Source organism: Myxine glutinosa, chromosome 4 (assembly GCF_964187855.1).
Source record: "Myxine glutinosa chromosome 4, kmMyxGlut1.1, whole genome shotgun sequence".
Classification (NCBI taxonomy): domain Eukaryota; kingdom Metazoa; phylum Chordata; class Myxini; order Myxiniformes; family Myxinidae; genus Myxine; species Myxine glutinosa.
The window spans coordinates 5,966,381-5,989,347 of NC_136264.1; the positions used below are offsets into that span (position 1 = coordinate 5,966,381).

Below are 22,967 nucleotides of genomic sequence, written 5' to 3' on the forward strand. Positions count from 1 at the left end.
CTTACAAATCATTCGATACAGTGGCAACTCTTTTTGTAATGTATGAAAGGCAAATGCTGTGACAATGGAGTAGCGAGGCAACAACTCAGGCCTCAGGGAAATGGAAAACCAGCACTTTTTCAATCCCCAGGTTTGCCTTGACGTGACGAGTTTAAATTTGAAATAAATAGTTTCAAACTCCAATTTAAGGCAACAGGGTAGCTAGGAAGTAGCATACTCATCAAGCATACCAAGGGTTGCTTTGATGTCAAGGCCGACTCCAGGCTAACTTGCCCAGTTGCACAAGGGACCAGGGAGTGCACAGTGTGGCGTTTCGATCCGATATGCCTGGGCTTGCTCCCAGTGCTGCGGCTCCTCCACCACCTTCATTATGTTTGTGAGTAATCAAGCCTCTTATACTTTACGCTCACCTGTACGGCAAGATTTCCTCACGGTTTCCTCGCAGTTGCAATGCAATCAAATACAGTGCATTCAGAAAGTATTCAGACCCCCTCACTTTTTTCACATTTTGTTATGTTGTAGCCTTTTGCTGAAATCGTTTAAATTCCTTTTTTCCCTCATCAATCTACACTCAATACCCCATAATGACAAAGAGAAAACAGGATTTTAGAAAGTTTTGCAAATTTATTAAAAAGAAAAAACTGAAATATCACATTTACATAAGTATTCAGACCCTTTGCTATGGCACTTGAAATTGAGCTCAGGTGCCTCCCATTTCTGTTGATCATCTTTGGGATGTTTCTACACCTTGATTGGAGTCCACCTGTGGTAAATTCAATTGATTGGACATGATTTGGAAAGGCACACACCTGTATATATAAGGTCTCACAGCTGACAATGCATATCAGAGCAAAAACCAAGCCACGAGGTCGAAGGAACTGCCTGCAGAGCTCAGAGACAGGATTGTGTCGAGGCACAGATCTGGGGAAGCCTAGAAAAAAATTTCTGCTGCATTGAAGGTTCCCAAGAGCACAGTGGCCTCCATAATTCTTAAATGGAAGAAGTTTGGAACAACCAGGACTCTTCCTAGAGCTGGCCGCCCGGACAAACTGAGCAATCGGGGCAGCAGGGTCTTGGTAAGAGAGGTGACCAAGAACCCGATGGTCACTCTGGCTGAGCTCCAGAGATCCTGTGTGGAGATGGGAGAAACTTCCAGAAGGACAACCATCACTGCAACACTCCACCGATCTGGGCTTTATGACAGAGTGGCCAGACGGAAGCCTCTCCTCAGTGAAAGACACATGAAAGCCCAGTTGGAGTTTGCAACAAAAGCACCTAAAGGACTCTCAGACTGTGAGAAACGAGATTCTGTGGGCTTTCACAGAATGCTGTTTTCAAGTATCACATTTTTACCAGACATGACAGGTTTCACATCGAACGGTGAAGCAGTTTCAGAGAAGAGATTTTTTTTAATATCGGCTTTCAAGCTAATATGGCTGCCACACCACATGACATGTGACCATAAAAAATGTACACCCTGCATATGTATGGGTAGGGGATCACGTTTGTGAAGTTTCTTGTTGATCGGATAAGGTTCGTTTTTCTATCCAAGATGGCTGCCAAATCACGAGACCTACATCATTTTCAAACTATATGCAGCAATGGTGTTAGATGATATTAGTAAAATTTCGCATCGATATGGTGAGCGGTTTCAGAGATATAATTATTTAATATTTTCCTTCAATCCAATATGGCTGCCAAACCATGTGACGTATGATGTCAAATTTAATATTTCAATACAAATGGGTCATACATCATTTACATGCAATTTCAGATTTTTAGGATAAGGAATTAGAGTAAAACATTTTTGGCTGGTATACCACTTCACCTATGATGCCATCATTATTATGCTTTTGTTCCCCATTGGGAGTAGTTCACAATTTGCCAAGTTTAAGATTTTTCCATGCAGCGGTTTCTGAGAAATAATTTTTTAATTATTTGCTTTTAATCCAAGATGGCTGCCATACGACGTGACCGATGGCATCACAATTATCATAAAAACATTCTGTGTGGGTGTCACTCCTACCCTGAACGTTTTGTCTCAATCGGACATATGGTTGCTGAGAAAAACGAGGTTTAGGCGGTACGGACAGACAGACAACCCGAAAACATAATGCCTCCGGCGACTTCGTCGGTGGAGGCATTAAAATGCGAACATTTTGATGAACCATCATACATTGTGGAAATTCTCCATTTTTGAATCTCGGCTTTCACTTCATTCTGAATATATATGGAAGTCGTTACACAAATCCGATTAAAATCCACAGGAAGTATAATACAAATTGTTAAAGGGATGCGAGGATTATTGTGTTATCATATAAAACGATGATATAATCAGTCTCATTCAGTTGTTCAGTGCAATACCTGCAGTCCAGTGCAATACCTGCAGTCCAGTGCAATACCTGCAGTCCAGTGCAATACACGGGTAAGGTGCCAATTTTAAAAGTCAAATAAAAACGGTAATGAGCCAATGTTTAAATTTAGCGGCACCAGCAAGGCTTTTGCAATGAATGTGACCTTGAGTGGAGATGGTCCCACCTACACTGGTACGTTCTAGTAGATCGTGCAATTCCACTATATTTTGCTAGTACTACAGTAATACAGCACTCACCTCGAAGCTGTCTATCTTAGGTTCGAATCCCGACTTAGCTATAAACCGTCATCGCGGTGTTTCACAGGCAGAGCGATTAATCAACGTGTGTACCCGTCCCTCGGATGGACGTTAAACTGGGTATTTTCTATAAGCTATGGAATGTCCCTTCTTTTCGATACTTTGCCACATGGTACGTAACCTTATATAAAGGGGCCTTTTCTATGCCCCTGGCATTTTTCACAAGATACATTTTAAATACAAGAAAATGCATTTGTTCATTGTACAAGACTTTATTCAAGACGATATGAAAGACTTGAAAAAGTAAGGGGAAAACAATATTCAAACCAGACAGCAGGATTCGAACCCACAATCCCCAGCTTGGGAGTCTGATGCTTTATCCATTAGGCCATTGAGCCAGCACGTTGGGGTTTTAAAAAATATTTTAAAGGGGTACAAAGTATGTATATTTGTATATTTTTATATATAATATACCAGTAGAAGCCAACAAATGAATTTTCAGTCCCCATATTAAAGTTGCATACAGAGAAACGATCCCATATAAAGAAAGGGAGGGGTACTTTGCGCCTTCCTTCGATTATTCAAGTTGATATAAAACACTGTTATGTCGGTGGGGTAGAGATACTTTGGACCACTTAGATTTGTGTAGGTAACATGCTCCGACTGTCGTGAAAAAGAACCACCACGATGCAATAAGTAGAGGACCTGTTTATCCCGAATGTCGGATGAAGTTGTATATTTGTCCCCATTACGAGGAATGAGGCATGTTAACTAGTTATAGGGATTATGTTAACTACTTCCCTGTTCGTCCTTCCCTATGCGATTGATCCTTTGTCCCTTAGGGCACCGCCATAGACACAAGTGAGAATGGCAATTAAAGCACATTAAATAATAATATTAATAAAACCAACCGGAAGCTAGTTCTGAGCACTGCCATTGAGATACCACCAGCTACATCACCACGAAGGTCAGGTAGGCTGAGAGCCACAGCCACAAGGGCAGTGATTGGGTGGGAGTTGACCAACAGGAAGGCCGGGGCAAGAAGCAACTCGCTGATTGGAAGAGAAGCGCCAATGACGTCAAAGGTGGGACGTAAAAACCGCGTCCGGCCAGGATTATCTCTCTTCTCCCTATTCTCTTGTGCCTTCTCGTGCTTCTTGTGCTGGATGTGAAAAGAGCCGGTTGAGCGCTGATGATTCTCCCGCCATTGTCTTCACGTTCTGGACCTCGGTGCGGCCGGTAGTGTGCCGAGACCTTGCTGGGGATTGTGAGGAGGCCGAGTTGCGAACGAAGAGCTGGGAGCGAGGAACGGCACGACAACTCCTGTTCGCTTCGTGCTTGATGGGGCCAGGAGTGAGAGGATGCTCAGGGAGGCCGAGCGGCGCGTCAACGGGCGGACTGCGGCCTTCTTCACGCCAAGAACAGAGCTGCGTCCGGACGGCGCGCTTGGGGCCGACACCATTCCTGACGAGATACACCAGCCAATCTGAGCTAAGTGCATGAAATAACCACACGTTTTTATTTCCCTTTTTTTTATTCCTCGTCTGTGTTTAAGTCTGTTCTGGGAGTGCTCCATATCGGAATGTTATTTTTCGTTGCGTTTTTATTGTTACCGGCATTCCGTTTTAATAAATCTGTTATTTTCCTTGTACATTTTAAACCTGTTTTTCATTCGAGTTATTTTCTTTGCAGGCTTTGGGACTGCCGGCGGACAACAGGTAAGACCCTTCATCTTCCCCTCCCCTTTCTTCCTCCCATGTATATATAAAATCCGCTGTTTGAACTGAACGCACAAGAGTAACACTCGATTGCCTTCCGTAACTCTCCTGGTGTTAACTGAGAGTAGTCATATGACAATACTTCAAAAAGTAAGAAGAAAAGCCAACACATATTTTTATATATTTATTTATGTGTGTGTATAGAATAGATATATATATATATATATATATATATATATATATATATATACGTACATACACATAAATATATATATATATATATACATACATACACATAAATATATATATATATATATACATACATACACATAAATATATATATATATATACATACATACACATAAATATATATATACATACATACACATAAATATAAATATATATATATATATACACATAAATATATATATATATATATATATATATATATGTATATATATATATATGTATATATATATATATATATATATATATATATATATATATATATATATTTACATATATATATATATATATATATATAGATATATATATATATAGTAGATATATATATATATATATATATATATATATATATATATATATATATATATATATATATATATATATATATATAAATTTAAAGCAAAAACTATAGTACTTAGGTGGAATTTGTTTCAAAAGCCATTAACTAGACCTATTGGCCGATGTATATTCCAAGGTTCAGCTAGTTTCAATGAATAGCCCTTGAGATATGAGCCCCAATACATTTTGGGCAAACGGATGGATGGACAGATACCAACGTGATTTGAGGGTTTTCTAAATATAACGCAAGAAGCAGACGTTGCTGAAATTTGGAACATATTACCTCAAGTAGCAACGGTACCCACCCTATGGGCGGGGCTTCAATTGGGAGACCCAAATTAAAAGGCAAAATATCAGAAATTGAAGGCTTTTTAAATTTTAAATGATTCATATAAACATCCGTTAAATCATATCACACGCAAATCATCAAAATCTAAACAGTACATGGCACCCATTTTGAAACAATATGCGCTACCAAATTCGACCAGTCATTAAATTATACGCATGCACTAGCATCTTTTTGTCTTTCAGTTCTGGTCTTGTCCTGTATTTTGCGACGCAACATGCTTCATCAACCGATAACATATAATGTAATGTTTCCATAATTTCGCGATTTTAATCCGCGTTGTTCTTACTTCATACCAACGCACGTCCGAGTGTATGTGCATGCGCTATTCAAAAAGGCACCCCAACAACAAGAACAACAACGCGTTCCTCTCATAGAGCTGCTCGTCGCAGCTAAAAAGATTGAATTCTGCAAAACGGAAGCGGCCGCTACACGTCTTTCTCAGTCGCACGTTTATGTGTGAAGAGTGAGCGCCGAATCTGTAACACGGAAGCGGCCGCTACACCTGCTTCTCAGTCACCTTGCACACGCTGCCATGTTACTTCGGAGCTGCACGTTTATATAGGAAGAGTTCGTCAGGAGTCGATCTACTCTCACCTGGTACGTAGAATAAACAGTATTTGTAGAATTTCAATAAAAGCCACATCATTGTTCATATCAGTAAATATTAATACATAGTGTTTGGAAAAACTGGAAAATTGGAAAAATTGGAAAAACAATATAGCCTATTTTACTCCCAGTGGTCCCAGGAATACCCACCCAAAATATCGTTGCGATTGGTTGAGCCGTTTTTGCGGTACCTTCGAACGGACGGACAGACATTTGGTGAATTATAGTAAGATTTACAAAGCATTTACTTCTGAAATTTGCAGCCGATTTCGTCCAGTAGAAGCCGAGAAACGCATTTTGTAAAAGCTGTAAAAGCTGCATACAGAGAAACGGTCCCTTTTTTAAGGGAATGATGCTTTGCACCTCCCTTTGATTAAATCATCTATCTATAATTCCAGTAATCTCTGTGTGTGTGTGTGTGTGTGTGTGTTTGTCTGTGACCGCTGTTTCTCGACAACCACGGGTCCGATCTAATTGAAACTTGCCAGATATATTGCTGGGGACCTGAGGATGTGCCTTTTCAAGGTTTCATATTAATCGGAGAAGTAGTTACCGAGCTATGGCGATTTATTTACCCGTACTCGCAAGCCGTTCGCTTTGACTTTGCGAATGGACCAAACCATTTCATGTAAATAGAGGGGGGGGGGGGGTTCTACCGTACTCGCAAGCCGTTCGCTTTGGCTTTGCGAATGGACCAAACCATTTCATGTAAATAGAGGGGGGGGGTTCTGTGGTCGTTACTGCCACGTGGTTTCAAAGTTTTTTTTTGTTGTTGTTGTTTGCACGCATGTTTTTTTGCACCCACGTACGGGCACGCCCTAGTTTAGCAAATCAAAGCAAATTTTGCAAAATCAAACATTTGGAAGCAAACCAGTTGAAGTCTCTTCAACAGGTCCTCCAATGATGACCATCTCCTTTTGAGATTGAGAGATTGGAGGGTGGGGGGGGGGGGGGGGGGCGGGGCACATAGGAAATACTTTTTCTATTTTCTTTTTATGGGGAAGCCAGTCGGGCAGTGCCATCTAGAACGTTTATTTGTTTGTATGTCCCCACAAACGTCCACCAATCAAAGCCGAGGATCTGGTAACATGACAGTGGACATGTTTAGTAATCATCACAGTTGCATATTTTACTAAAAGAAAACATAACCTTCTGTGGAACTTGTTGGGGTCCCAGCGGGTGTCGTAAGGTAGGAGGTTGCAGAAATTCCTCAATACAATTACGATTTTGAAATGCAATCGGCATGGATCTTGCTCTCGAATCCGGAAGTGAACAGATGACAACGGTTCGCTGGTTCGATATCTCAATACAATCGTGATTTAACATGATATATTGATATATTAATACCATCTTATTATAATAGAGCAAACGAAAATGGTTATGTCGCTATGTTTGTCGCTATGTTTATATGCGACCAAAACTTCTTCAAAAAAAACAATTACCACCCTCTTAACCCTCTTAATTGCGTTAAAACTGCCAAGACCCCTCAGACCTTTGACGACCCTTTAATTCCCCCAAGACCCTTCAGACCACCAAGACCCCTGAAGACCCAAAATACCCCGAAGACCCAAAACACCCCGAAGACCCAAAACACCCTGAATACCCAAAGACCCAAAACACCCCGAAGACCCAAAACACCCCAAAGACCCAAAACACCCCGAAGACCCAAAACGCCCCGAAGACCCAAAACGCCCCGAAGACCCAAAACGCCCCGAAGACCCAAAACGCCCCGAAGACCCAAAACGCCCCGAAGACCCAAAACGCCCCGAAGACCCAAAACGCCCCGAAGACCCAAAACGCCCCGAAGACCCAAAACCCTCCTGAAGACCCAAAACACCCCGAAGACCCAAAAAGACCAAGAAGAACCAAAAGACACCGAAGACCCTTAAGACCCAAAAGCCTCTGAAGACACCAAATTCCCAAAAGACCCTGTAGACCTAAAACACCTCAATGACCCAAAATACCCTTAAAGACCAAGAGGATCCAAAAGACCCTGAAGACCTAAATGGCCCTGAAAACCCAAAACACCATGAAGACCCAAAAGACACCGAAATGGTCAAAGATGCCTACCCCTCTGAGATGACGTGTGGTGAGGCACGCGGAGCGCGCCGAATCACGCTAGTAGTATTAATTTGTGATTGGAATGATGAATTGTGCTGTTTGGAATGAAAATACAGAGAACCTGCTGTCAATATCTGACGCTCGACTGAAGGTGGCGCAGAAATGTGGAATTTATTCGATCATCGTTTGCCATGAGCCGCTTATTTACCCAAGTCATTCACGAACTTGGCTGTCCATGCCTCAAGTCAAAAACATATCATATTTACATTATTTGCTAACTGGTATCCGCACTGAGATCATACTATCCTCTTAAGTTAAAGTGTTACCAAGCCCGGCTATGCCGTCAGTCTTGGACTGTCAGTCTTGTTACCCTCGCCAGAGGAGAGGGTATTGCATTTGAGTCCGTTTATTTGTTACTTGCCGGAAAAAATTCCGGCAAGTATGTTGATCTGTTCGTTTGTCTGTCTGTTTGTCTGTCTGTCTGTGTCTGTTTGCAGCACTGCGTCTACACCGTTGCACGGAGAATCGCCAAACTTTGCACACATATTCGTCTTGCCCTGGAATATAATAGACTGTGCCCAATTTATGACGTCATCGGTCACGTGGTTCGGCCGCCATCTTGGAAAAACCGAAAAACTTTGCACCTCTATATCTCCGAAAGTACTGAATAGAAAAAATTGACATGGCTCATTGTAAAGAACTCTCCATTGGGAATAAAACATGTTAATGATGACGTCATAGATCACGTGGTTCGGCCGCCATCTTGGAAAAACCGAAAAAGTTTGCACCTCTATAACTCCAAAAGTACTGAACAGAAAAAAATGAGACATGGCTCATTGTAAAGAACTCTCCATGGGGAATAAAATATGTTAATGATGACATCAGTCACGTGGTTCGGCCGCCATCTTGGAAAAACGGTAAACGTTGCACCACTATATCTCCAAAAGTGCTGAACAGAAAAAATTGAGACATGGCTCATTGTAAAGAACTCTCCATGGGGAATAAAATATGTTAATGATGATGTCATAGGTCACGTGGTCGGCCGCCATCTTGGAAAAGCGGCAAAACTTTGCACCACTATATCTCCAAAAGTGCTGAACAGAAAAAATTGAGACATGGCTCATTGTAAAGAACTCTCCATGGGGAATAAAATATGTTAATGACGACGTCATATGTCACGTGGTTCGGCCGCCATTTTGGAAAAACCGAAAATTTTTGCACATCCATATCTCTGAAAGTGCTGAATAGAAAAAATTGAGACATGGCTCATTCTAAAGAACTCTCCATGGGGAATAAAATATGTTAATGATGACGTCATCGGTCACGTGGTTCGGTCGTCATCTTGGAAAAACCGAAAAAATTTGCACCTCCATATCTCCTAAAGTGCTAAATATAAAAAATTGAGACATGGCTCATTGTAAAGAACTCTCCATGGGGAATAAAATGTTAATGATGACGTCATAGGGCACGTGGTTCGGCCGCCATCTTGGAAAAACGGCAAAACTTTGCACCACTATATCTCCAAAATTACTGAACAGAAAAAATTGAGACATGACTCATTGTAAAGAACTCTCCATGGGGAATAAAATATGTTAATGATGATGTCATTGGTCACGTGGTTCGGCCGCTATCTTGGAAAAATGGGAAAACTTTGCACCACAAAATCTCCAAAAGTGCAGAATAGAAAAAATTTAGACATGGCTCATTGTAAAGAACTCTCCATGGGGAATAAAATATGATAATGATGATGTCATCGGTCACGTGGTTCGGCCGCCATATTTGTTCTAAATGGTTTATAAAATAGTACATTCCGGCAAGTCCTCGGTCACTGACCGATTTTTCATTACTTGCCGGAAAAAATTCCGGCAAGTATGTTGATCTGTTCGTTTGTCTGTCTGTTTGTCTGTCTGTCTGTGTTTGCAGCACTACGTCTACACCATTGCACGTAGAATCGCCAATCTTTGCACACATATTGGTCTGACCTGGAATAGACTGTGCCCAATTGATGACGTCATAGGTCACGTGGTTCGGCCGCCATCTTGGAAAAACCGAAAAGCTTTGCTTCTCCATATCTCCGAAAGTGCTGAACAGAAAAAATTGAGACATGCCTCATTGTAAAGAACTCTCCATGGGGAATAAAATATGTTAATGATGACGTCATAGGTCACGTGTTTCGAAGGGCATCTTGGAAAAACCGAAAAACTTTGCACCTCCATATCTCCTAAAGTGCTGAACAGAAAAAATTGAGACATGCCTCATTGTAAAGAACTCTCCATGGGGAATAAAATATGTTAATGATGACGTCATCAGTTACGTGGTTCGGCCGCCATCTTGGAAAAACGGCAAAACGTTGCACCACTATATCTCCAAAAGTGCTGAACAGAAAAAATTGAGACATGGCTCATTGTAAAGAACTCTCCATGCAGAATAAAATATGTTAATGATGACGTCATCAGTCACGTGGTTCGGCCGCCATCTTGGAAAAACCGAAACATTTTGCACCTCCACATCTCCGAAAGTGCTGAATAGAAAAAATTGAGACATTGCTCATTGTAAAGAACTCTCCATGGGGAATAAAATATGTTAATGATGATGTCATAGGTGCCTCCATTATGACGTCATAATTCGCCAAGTACAAAACTTCATCCGATTAAGATGAAATTTATTGAGCATCATCAAGGAATAAATTAGTTTAGAAAACAAATAATGATGACTTCATCGGTCACGTGGTTCGGCCGCCATATTTGTCCTAAATGGCCGATAAAAAAGTACATTCCGGCAAGTCCTCGGTCTCTGACCGATTTTTCATTTGTTTGTTTGTTTGTTTGTCCGCACAGAATAAATATGATTTTCTCTGCAACCGTTGGTCCGATTGACAGGAAATTTTCACCATAGGTTCAGCTCCACCTGTATAATTTTTTAATGATAATTTTGATGTCATAGGTCACGTGGTTCGGCAGCCATCTTGGAAAAATCGAAAAACTTTGCACCTCTATATCTCGGAAAGTGCTGAATATAAAAAATTGAGACATGGCTCATTGCAAAGAACTCTCCATGGGGAATAAAATATGTTAATGATGTCATAGGTGCCTATTATGGCGTCATAATTCGATAAGTACAAAACTTCATCCGATCAAGATGAAATTTCTTGAGCATAATCTAGGAATAAATTGGTTTAGAAAAAAAAAAATGATGACGTCATCAGTCACGTGGTTCGACCGCCATATTTGGTTTAACACAAAAGCCTTAAAACCACTGAAAATACATCCTGGCAAGGGTTTAATTGCTCTTTTTCTTGTTGATTTTGTGATTGAACGCTCATGGAGGATCTTGTACACAAATCAATGAGGACAACGAGTATTAGACATCAACGATTTTTAATGAATTGCAAGGACATTAACTTGGATAATGGACAAGACACGTGCTATATGGGATTTGAACCTTGGCTCCTCGCATCACAAGCCAGCGGATCGAGGAGGAATTCTAAATAGCTTACAAAATTAAACTTCAGATACTGTAATCGTGCCAATCAAAATAATTGCTGTTTTCATCAGTTAAAAATAAATACACCATATCAAAAGTCAAAATTTAGCCGTTTCAACCTGGGTTTCCGTTTCCACGCTCAATCCAGGCTTCAGGCTTCAGGCACGTTTCCACGCTCAATCCACCTTGGTGTCCTTGTGTTTTATACTTCTCCCTCCCCCCCCCCCCCCTCTTCCCATGCCTCCTCCCCCCAGGCCCTCTCCCTTCCACACATCTCCCTGCTCTCGGATGTTGTGTTTGTGCTTCCCCTTCTCTCCCCATCTTGACTTCTGCTCCCTCTTTTTGCGTATTTTGTTTGTCTGGTTGATTTGTTTGTGAAGTAAATGTTAGCTCTTTCACGAGCCTTGATTCAGTATACAAAAAAAAAAAAAAAAAAAAGCAAAGGGGCATCTTGCTCTCACTTTAAGCTCAATTTTGTAAAGATGAAAAGCTTTTCCTCATTTTTCCCATATATTTTGCTTCGACAAAGGGCTAATGTTTGAACTGTCGGCTGCACCTCCTCCTTCCTCAAGAAGGTCAATGTACACAGCAACTTTACAGTCATGGCCAAAAATATTGGCACCCTTGCACTTTTTTCAAATAACTCACAAATTTCTCTCAAAAATAAGTTTAAATTGACAAAAGTATTTGGTCTCCACAATTCTTTATTTCACTGTTAATATTACAGAACCTTTATTTTTCATTCAGAACTTAATATATCCTTTTAAATCAGAAAATAAAAAGAAATGGCATTGACAAAATTATTGACACCCCAGACTTGATATTGGTAGCACAGCCTTTGGGCAAAATAACTGCACTCAAGCGCTTCATATAGTATAGCCATGAATGAGCTTCCTACATCTCTCTACTGGCACTTTGGCCCACTCTTGTTGTGCAAACTGCTCCAGTTCTCCCAGATTTGAAGGGTGCCTTCTCCCAAGTGCTGTTTTCAGATCTCCCCACAGGTGTTCAATGGGATTTATATCTGGACTCATTGCTGGCCACTTCAGAACAGTCCTGCATTTTGACTTGAACCATTCCTGGGTGCTTTTTGAAGTGTTTGGGGTCATTGTCCGGCTGCAAGACCCATGACCGACGGAGACCCAGCTTTCTGACACTGGGTTCAACATTGTGCTCCAAAATGCCTTGGTAATCTCCTGATTTCATGATTCAATGCACATATTCAAGGCACCCAGTGCCAGAGGTAGCAAAGCAACCCCAAAGCATCACTGAACCTCCTCCATGTTTGACTGTAGGAAAGGTGTTCTTTTATTTGAAGGCTTCATTTTGTTTTCTATAAACATAGAGATGATGTGCTTTACCAAAAAGCTCTAATTTGGTCTCATCTGTCCACAGGACATTCTCCCAGAAGGATTTTGGCTTGTTCCGGTGTGTTTTAGGAAACTCCAGTCGGGCTTATGTCTCTCTCAGAAGTAGGGTCCACCTGGGTCTTCTACCATAGAACCTGGGTCTCCAACTTTGTTTGAGTTGGCAACGTATGGTGTGGGTTGATACTGTCATACCTTGTGTCTGAAGAGCAGCTGGAATCTGTTTGGCAGTTGATCGAGGTGCTTTCACCACCATTCAAACAATCCTTTGCTGCAATCTTCGATCAAGTTTTCTCTTGCGGCCACGTCCAGGGAGGTTGACTACAGTGCCACCATGGGCCTTAAACTTCCTGATAACATTGCGTATGGTAGACACAGGACGATCAAGGTCTCTGGAGATGGACTTGTAGCCTCGAGATAATCTATGCTTGGTCACAATCCTGTCTGACCTCAGACAATTCTCTGGTTTTATTTATTTCCTCCATGCACATTGCGGTACACACAATGACACAAAACAGCACAATGACTCCTTTTTTTCTATTCAAACTGGTGGAATGAGTGATTTTTATATTGGGGGCACCTGCAACTGACCACAGGTGAGTTCAAGTCCAAAGTAAAGGAGAATCACCTGCTTGAAATCTAATCATTTCTCACAACTACTAAAAGGTGCCAATAATATTGTCCAGGCCATTTTTGGATTTCTGTGGGGAATAAGCTAAGATTTAGTAATTTTTCAGCTTTTTTTGTTTTGTTCCACTGCAAACCAAAGCAATACAAATGTGGGTTCGAAAATATTTTTTAATTTCAACAATTTTCTGGAAGAAATGCTGCATTATTTGAAAAAAGTGCAAGGGTGCCAATATTTTTGGCCATGACTGTAGGTGCCAAAAATCCATTGCTCATACCGGTGCAGAGCGATACCGACCAGACAGCAGTATTCCATCGTTGGATAGTTGTCCCTGGTTAATCCAAAGCATTTTCCAAGGATACAAAGTACACATGTTTAGCAAGCCATCTGGCACAAGCCATTCTGACACTCAAAATTACAGAACAAGAGTTTGTGCCATGTACGATCCTCAGCTTTAGTGTACCGAAACAAATCCAAATCACCTTTAGAGCAAATTGCATGAATGATACCAATAAACCGAAAGAATGCCAGTTTCCTACTTATTTTCCTCCTTCTTTCCATGAACTTTTGACTTGCTACAGGTTATTTTAAAGAGTTTGACAGCAAAACAAAGTAGCCTTCACACACAAATAGCTTTGTTGCACAAGCCTCAATGATGAGGCCTGTACATGCTATAATCATTCTCAAATAGAAAGTGGAAACGTTCAACATTTTAAAAACAAGAAAGAGCAATCAGAGATTGCAGAACCTCACCAGGACATGTTTGTGTGGTGTATTTTGTGTGGTGTTTATTAGCTGCTGTGTTTGTTGTGGTTTATTGATGACAGATTTATGTTCAATCTAATATGGCTGCCGAACCACGTGACCAATGACGTCATCAATTTCATTCACCAATACAACGTTTGTGTAGATCACGCACAAGGAATTTCAAACTGATCGGATCAAGCATTCTGCTTGTCTAATTATGACGTCATGAGGAAGGCAATGATGACATCATGAATATATGTTGATCCCTATGAGGAGTACTTGACAATGAGCCATATTTCAAGTTTTTCCATGGAGCAGTTTGAGATTATAGAGGTGCAAAGTTTTTCGGTTTTTCCAAGATGGCATCCTACCACGTGACATATGACGTCATAATTATTTAAAATTCTACAGGAGGAGGTGCCCCTATGGTGAAAATGTATTGCCAATTGGACCACTGGTTATGGATAAAAGCATATTCCCGTTCTGTGCAGACAAACAATACCTTCTGCTCTGGCGAGAGTAAAAATGCAGAGATTTGTACCTGATCATGTGAGAAAGGTAGGACACGTGTTCTAAGGTCACAACAGTGAAGATTATGCCTGAAGAGGAAGCCTCAACTCCGGCATTTTAATTAACTAGGACCGAGGGAAACATAATTGTGAGTCTCAAGATACGAATCGATAAATGAGTGGGAATTAAGGTAAATAATGCAACAAGTAGTGGTGTGGAGGAGTTAAAGGAGGTAGAAAATAGGGAGGAATAAGTGTGGTTAGCTGAGGCTGCACATGTCTGCAAAGGCACAAGATTGATGTCATGTTAATGAAGATTATGTTAATGATGTTAATGTTGTGGTTGTGTGCTTCCCCTTCTCTCCCCATCTTGTCTTCCGCTCCCTCTTTTTGTGTGTTTTGTTTGTCTGGTTGATTTGTTTGTGAAATAAATGTTAGCTCTTTCACGAGCCTCGATTCAGTATTCAAAAAATAAATAAATAAATATAAAAAAAATTGCTTCTCAGCGCATCGACACTGCTTCTCATCGACATTGCTTCTCATCGACATTGCTTCTCAGCGCATCGACATTGCTTCTTTACATATTCCACCATGTTTGTACAGCACAGCCCTTCGGGCAATGATGTCTGGAATAGCGTCTGTCTGTCTGGATGAATGAATGGATGTATGGATGTATGGATGTATGGATGTATGGATGTATGGATGTGTCCCTTCCGCCGGCATTTTGCAGGTTTATTGCCTTTAAAATTCACTTTCTGTGCAACAATTGGTCCAGTTGACACTAAATGTTCACCATAGGAGCACCTCCCCCTGTAGAATTTTTTTTAAAGATAACTATGACGTCGTAGGTCACGTGGTACAGGCGCCATATAGGGAAAAAACCCAGAAAACGGCACCTCTATATCTTCGAAACTGCGCCATGGAAAAATTTGAAAGGTGGCTCATTATAAAGCACTCCCCATGGAGAATAACATGTTAAAGATGTCATAGTTGCCTTCATTATGACGTCATAAATCGACAAGTAAAACGCTTGATGTGATCAAAATGAAATTTGTGTGATCTTTGGAACAAATTGGGAGAGAAAAAGAAACTGATGACGTCATCGGTCGCTTGGTTCTGCAGCCATGCTTTTACGGCCTAGCCCATAGGGCAATGCCATCTGGAACTGCGTTTGTCTCTCCGTCCTCACAAATGTCCACCGATCAGCGCTGAAGATCTGGTTACATGACAGGGGACAGCAGATCCTCCACTCAGCAGATTCAAGCCCGGCTACGCCGTTGATAGACGATCGGTCTTGGTTTTTGTACATCCACTATGATGCCATTCTCAAATCTACCTTTGTAGTGGAAAAGAGTAACAAATTCAACGTATGAGGTATGAGGATGTTTAAAGCTTGACGTGGACCGTTTAGTAGACATAAATCTAAAAACACAAAGTGAATGAATCTTCACCTATTTCTCAAGGTATGAAACAGATACACATACCCACTTGTCCCATCGATATATGCATTCATGTCATCTCAGATGTATTTTTTTGGGATGGGTATGCAGATTACATTTGCTTTGACATCTTCATCATTCACCAACTTAACACCAACAGATGTGATTTATAGTTTTGAATCACAATGTGACAACTTTGAACTGTAGAGGACATGATCTTGAGTTGCCAGAGTAGTAGTGTTGACATTGGCCATGTTGAAGAGGTGGACATTGTGCAATAAAGACATGCAGATAATCGTCAGTGTATTACTTAATTGCTCAGCAAGTCATTGGATATTAATGACAAACATTAGATTGGAATCAAGTCATTGGATATTGGCCACAAGTTTTGTTTTACCCAGAACTAGTCGAGTAGCATCAAGGTCACTTATTTTCCAACTTGCTCAGGGTGGAAAAAAATTCTGTATGAAACTATGGTATTGCATTTTCGATAAGAAAAAAGAAAATCTACACCAACATTAAACTGCTCTCATAAGAATCAATGGTGAAGCTTGGTGGGGAAACAATAAAAAGAACACCAAGAGGAAAGTTGCACATTTTTGTCATCTCTATTTCATCAGCATTCATTCATTTGCCTTTTACCAGCTTATGCAGTGATACAAATCTACCCATTCACCCTTAAAATATATAATTTCTTGACAAATTCACATTTTTGCTAATTCCCTTTCAAACCAGGGAAAAACCAAATGCACATTCCAAACATAATTGGATTTGAAATTGCAAACTCCAAAGCAAGAACTCAAATCATATACATACAGTCACGTGAAAAAGTAAGCACACCCCATGCAAAGTTTTGACTTTTTCAACATATTTCAACAAACAGCTATTTGATCTTCATTTCAACAATATTGATAGATTTAGGTGATATAATATAACAAATATCATGAAACATTTACATTTTGTAGTCCATTGTATAATTTAAATAAACATAAATGCAAATTTCACATGTGGAAAAAGTAAGTACACCCCTACATTTATCACTACTTCAAATACCTAAAATTAGAATCAGGTGCACCAGCTCAGGTGCAAATGATTAGAACATCGTTAGAGAGGATCTTGGAGGAACCTGTCTTATTTAAACCTCAGACATTTAGTTTGGTTTGCTCTTTGTTGTTGAAGTGTGCGGTGTCACCATGCATGCCCAGATCAAAAGAGCTCTCTGAGGCCTTCAGAAAGAAGGTAATAGATGCCTACGAGTCGGGGAAGGGATTTAAAAAGATCTCTAAACAATTTGAAATCAATCATTCGACTGTCCGGAAGATCATCTACAAGTGGAGAAGATTCCAAACAACTGCCAACTTCTTCAGGCCAGGCCGCCCCAGCAAGTTCCGCCCGAGAGCAGACCGCAAGATGCTGGAAGAAGTCTCTAAGAACCCCAGAATGTCATCACGGGACCTACAGGTAGCTCTTGCCACTGTTGATGTCAAAGTGCACGAGTCTACCATTAGAAAGAGGCTGCACAAATTTGATCTACATGGGAGGTGTGCCAGGAGGAAACCTTTGCTGTCCAGAAAGAACATCAGAGCAAGACTAAAGTTTGCCAATGTACACCTCGGCAAAGACCAGCACTTCTGGAACAATGTGATCTGGACAGATGAGTCAAAGGTAGAGCCATTTGGCCACAGTACCAGAAGACATGTTTGGCGAAAACCAAAGACAGCATTTGACCACAAGAACCTGATACCAACTGTAAAGCATGGTGGTGGAAATATTGTGGTTTGGGGCAGCTTTGCTGCATTAGGGCCTGGGCAGCTCACCATCATATAATCCACTATGAATTCTTCATTGTACCAGAGGGTGCTTGAGGATAATGTGAGGCCATCTGTCGGAAAGTTGAAGCTCAACCGAAGGTGGACCTTGCAACATGATAATGACCCTAAACATACCAGTAAATCCACCAAGGAATGGCTGAAAAGAAAGAAATGGAGGGTTCTGGAATGGCCAAGTCAAAACCCGGATCTAAATCCCATCGAGATGTTGTGGGGGGATTTGAAACGAGCTGTGCATGCAAGAAACCCCTCAAACATCGCACAGCTGAAAGAATTCTGCATGGAGGAGTGCGCAAAAATTTCTCCCAGTCGATGTCAGAGACTGGTAGACAGTTATAAGAAACGCCTACTTGAGGTTGTTTCTGCCAAAGGGGGCAATACCACCTATTAGAGCCAAGGGTGTACGTACCTTTTCCACATGCGAAATTTGCATTTATGTTTATTTAAATTATACAATGGACTACAAAATGTAAATGTTTCATGATATTTGTTGTATTATATCACCTTTATCTATCAATATTGTTGAAATGAAGATCAAATAGCTGTATGTTTAAATATGTTGAAAAAGTCAAAACTTTACATGGGGTGTACTTACTCTTTCACGTGACTGTGTATATATATAACTCGGTTTATAAACGTTCAGCCAAATAGGTTTTCCCCTCAAAGAACACAGTCCTAATATGATGCAAGTCTAGTTGTCTGGCCAGCAGAGATTGCAACACTGATCAATAAAATTACGACAAAATGCTTCGAAATAACTGACCCATTTTACAAGGATGACACATTGCAAACAAAAAATAAATAAATAAACCAGCTCTGGGGTTTTGGGGTGATAGTTCTGCCAGGTCACAAATGGCCTTAATATTGTGTGTGTGTGTGTGTGTGTGTGTGTGTGTGTGTGTGTGTGTGTGTGTGTGTGTGTGTGTGTGTGTGTGTGTGTAACAATAAGTGGATGTTGTTACGTGCTCCTCCCCAAACCCTGGTCACGGTGTACCTCTGAGCCCAGAAAGGAGTCACGGCAGAAAGATGTGTTATTCTGTGTGTCAAAGACCAATGGTGAAACCACACCAATTGTTACCAAAAAAACAAGTATTGGATTAAGGTCACACAAGAATAACAGCACAAGAACAATATTAATCAATTATACAACCAATGTTATATCATTTCTATGATGCTACCATCAGTTTCGTACAATATAACTCACTGTGCTCCAAGTAAGTGAAAATAACATTCCCAAAGTCTCTGTTCCGGCATCAAGCCAAAGTCGATCCACGCTCCGGTGATCGTAAGAACGATGTCGTATCGAGACCAGAATCCCGTTCGGCTGACAGTCACGCTGCCAAAGATGCGCAAAGGTGCCCTCAAGAGGCGACTGGGAAATCCCACCTTCGGGTATGAACGTTCAACGGCTCCCAAACGGCGAACCGCAAATTCCCACTCGAAATCCACGTTACACACGCAAACCAGGCTAACGGCTGGATGCGGTGAAATGGCTGAAGCGAGGTGAAAAGCCTGGAGCGATGCGAAATCGGGAGCGAGGCAAAATAGCCGACGGGCCCGTACTGAAGGCGTACCTGCACTTCAACAACGATTCTCTTCGGAATCAACCGCAAAACCTCACGCAGGTTTATCTGTCACAGCGATAACCACTCTGTCACAGGAATCCCTTTCCCAGGAAACCCAAAGTTCGCTCGTGACCCCCGTTCGCTAGCGTTTGCTCAAGACCTCAAAGCAACCTGGCTTCTTCTCGACCTCACTTGCTCCGCTTCTCTTCCTCCTCTTCTTCATTCGGGTTTCTCTCGATCCGGTTTCCGGAAGCAACCCGGCTTCTTCTCGACCTCACTTGCTCCGCTTCTCTTCCTCCTCTTCTTCATTCCGGTTTCTCTCGATCCGGTTTCCGGTTTCTTTTGAAACACTAACTGCTTGATCTGCTTGTCAAACTTCTCGGCTTGAGCTTTGAGAATAGGACAGCAAATTGGAAGGCCTTCTGAGCGAGCTTGATCGTGGCTGACATCTTTGACTGTCTTCAGGCATTTGGCTTGTAGTCCTGCTTCTTCTTTAACTTAAAGCGACGCACGTAACTTTTCTTCTTGAGATTTCCAGCCATGAAGTGTTGATTCCGGTATCCCGAGGTCTCGTTCGTGCAACTTGTTTGACTTTTAGTCTTGATCACGTCAAGTGCGTGAAGCTTATCTTTCACAGAAAAAGATTTTCTTTTTCGAGCAGTTTGTTCCATTTCCAGAAAGAGGTTCCAGAAAGAGCAAAAAAAAAAAGGAAAAAAAAGGTCCAATGACTCATCGCGTTATATCCGAATTCGCGTTAAATCGGGGAGCGTAAAATCGGGGTTTCACTGTGTATATATACATGTATATATATATATATATATATATATATATATATATATATATATATATATGCAGTCGGACCCCACGATTCGCGGTTCCACTACTCGGTCCGCGTATTCTCGGTTGATAAAATACGACCTCTTTCTCTATTCGCAGAAAAGTGTCCCGCGAATTCGCGGTTTTTCTATGGCGCAAAAAAAAAAAATTCACAAGCTTGACACATTTATAAAACCCATCTTTCACCAGCCATGCACAAAGCAGCTGGACATGAGCAAAAAACATCTTCTACAAGCCGCGAGCATGGCCCGCTTCTCCATTCGCTGCCGTGTGCTTCACGTTTTCATGGCTTTCACACCCACAAATTTTAGGCACACTATAATCAAGAGCTTCGCGGGATGTCCCACCAGCTGCGTAAACAAGTAAAACCCCGTGAATTATAGAATTAAAATGCTTCATTAAATCTATTACAGTTTGCAATTTACGTAAACTCAGCTGCGCAAACAAGTCAACCCCTCGAGTTATAGAATGAAAACGCTTCATTAAACCTATTAGCTAAATTAGCAGATAGGCTCAATATGGCATCATCCAAAGCATCCCCCATAAACAATGGACAGAGTATTCACCCCTCCCGCAGCTACCCACAATGCCCCCATTCCTCCATATACCGACTATGTCTTGGGTCTCAATCATTCTTCTCGTTCCATTTCTTTGACCTGCATTTTGACTCTCGCTCTGCTCATCGTTCAATCCTGGCTACCAGGCGCAATACCAGTGCCAGAGATGCGTCGTCTACCAAGAGGCAGAAGAAAGTGATGAGCCATAGCAATGAAGTGGAGCTGCTTGACCGGCTTTCGAGAAAAGCGAGTGCGGCCTCTGTGAACAGGCATTATGGCGTCAACAAATCCACCATTTGCTAAATACGGATGAACGAGAAGGCAATTCATGAGAGCGTTTCAGCGAGCGCTGTATCGCGTACGAAGGTAGTCACCCATGTCCGGGCTGTCCACGTAGAAAGGATGGAGAAGGCTCTCAGCATATGAATCGAGGACAACACGCAGAAGAATATGCCTTTTAGTGGACCTCTCATTCGCAAAAAGCCCAAACGGTATAGTGTTGAGGACCTCCATCCATTGTTGAGACAGTAGAAGCAGCATGTCCAGATTAGAGTGACCTGTTCTGAATCCAAATTGATGATCCAAGATAAAGCCATTGGAGAAGAGGAAGTGTATGGTGTTACGGATTCGTCACTTCCGTTGTTGTGGTTTTCATCCACTGTAAACATTTTTGATTCCATGTACTATTATTGTTGTCGTTTAAAGGAAAATGGAGTTTAAGGGAAAATGGAGATTATTATTTTCAAAAGGTAAAAAGTTAATGTTTTAAATGAAACCGGAACCGGACGACGACGAAGAGGAAGAGGAGGGAGAAAAGGCGGAGCGAGTGAGTCGGACAAGAAGCCTAGCTGCTTCGAGGTCTGGAGCGAACGATTGGCGAACGAGAGTCACGAGTGAACTTTGGGTTTCCCAGGAAAGGGATTCCTGCGACAGAGTTGTTATCACTGTGACAGATCAACCTGCGTGTCAGGTTTTGCGGTCGATTCCGAGGAGAATCATCGTAGTGCCGTTATGCCTCGAGAATGGGCCGTCGGCCATTTTGACTCGCGCGCTTTGCGCTTCGCTCAAGGTTTTTCACCACTTCAACCATTTTCACCGCATTCAGACGTTAATCTGGTGTGTGTGTGTATGTGTGTATGTGTGTATGTGTGTGTGTGTGTGTGTGTGTGTGTGTGTGTGTGTGTGTGTGTGTGTGTGTGTGACGTGGCTTTTGGAGTGGGAAATCTGCGGTTCGCCGATTGAGAGCCCTCAAACGTCTATACCTAAAGGTGTGATTTCCCCGTCGCTTCTCGAGGACACCTTCGCCCATCTTTGGCAGTGTAACTGTCAACCCAACGGGATTCTGGTCTCAATACGACATCATACTGACGATCACTGGAGTGGATCGACTTTGGCTTGATGCCGGAATATGACTTTGGCTTGATGCGGGAATAGAGACATTGGGAATGTTCTTCTTTACGCTCACTTGGAGCACAGTGAGTTTTATTGTACGAACCTGATGGTACCATCATAGGAATATATATTGGTTGTGCAATTGATTACTATTGTTTTTGTGTTGTTATTCTTGTGTGACCTTAATGCAATATTTGTTTGTTGGTAACAATTGGTGTGATTTCACCATTGATCTTTGACACAGAATAACACATCTTTCTGCCGTGACTCCTCTCGGGGCTCGGAGGTACACCGTGACCAGGGGGTTTGGGGAGGAGCACGTAACAATTGCAACTGAAGACGAGATGGGATAAATCTGTGCATAAGAGAGCGCAGTTTACTTTGGAAGAATTCCCAGGAAGAGTTGATGTCAGAGACGGTAGAGATGGGAGACCAGTCCAGATGATTGGTGGCTGCTTGAGGACCATGCCAGTCGGCCTGAGTGAAATGCCACACTCGTCAACGCTGAGGAGGTTCTATGAGAATGGCCAGTGAGATATCCACTTTAACAAGAAAATGATCAGAAGAACCGATTGGAGCAGAAGAAGGTCAGCAGGCATTTGCAGGGAAGTTTGTCATATCAAGTCTAGAAGAGAAGATGCTCCATTGACTGAGATCCGGGTCGGGAAATTGACAGATTGTGTC

General features: G+C 41.7%; 1 protein-coding gene and 1 long non-coding RNA gene across 6 annotated transcripts in view; one reads left to right on the forward strand and one right to left on the reverse strand.

Moving 5' to 3' along the window:
* Positions 1-22,967, reverse strand: part of LOC137424380 (progesterone receptor) — a 411,636-nt gene that overhangs the window by 362,194 nt on the left and 26,475 nt on the right. The gene's annotated exons all lie outside the window — the stretch shown is intronic.
* The window catches only part of LOC137426039 (uncharacterized), a 29,147-nt gene that overhangs the window by 516 nt on the left and 5,664 nt on the right, over positions 1-22,967 (forward strand). The window contains exon 3 of the long non-coding RNA XR_010984163.2: positions 4,304-4,329. This is a non-coding gene — a long non-coding RNA (uncharacterized LOC137426039). The remainder of the gene's footprint in view (positions 1-4,303; positions 4,330-22,967) is intronic.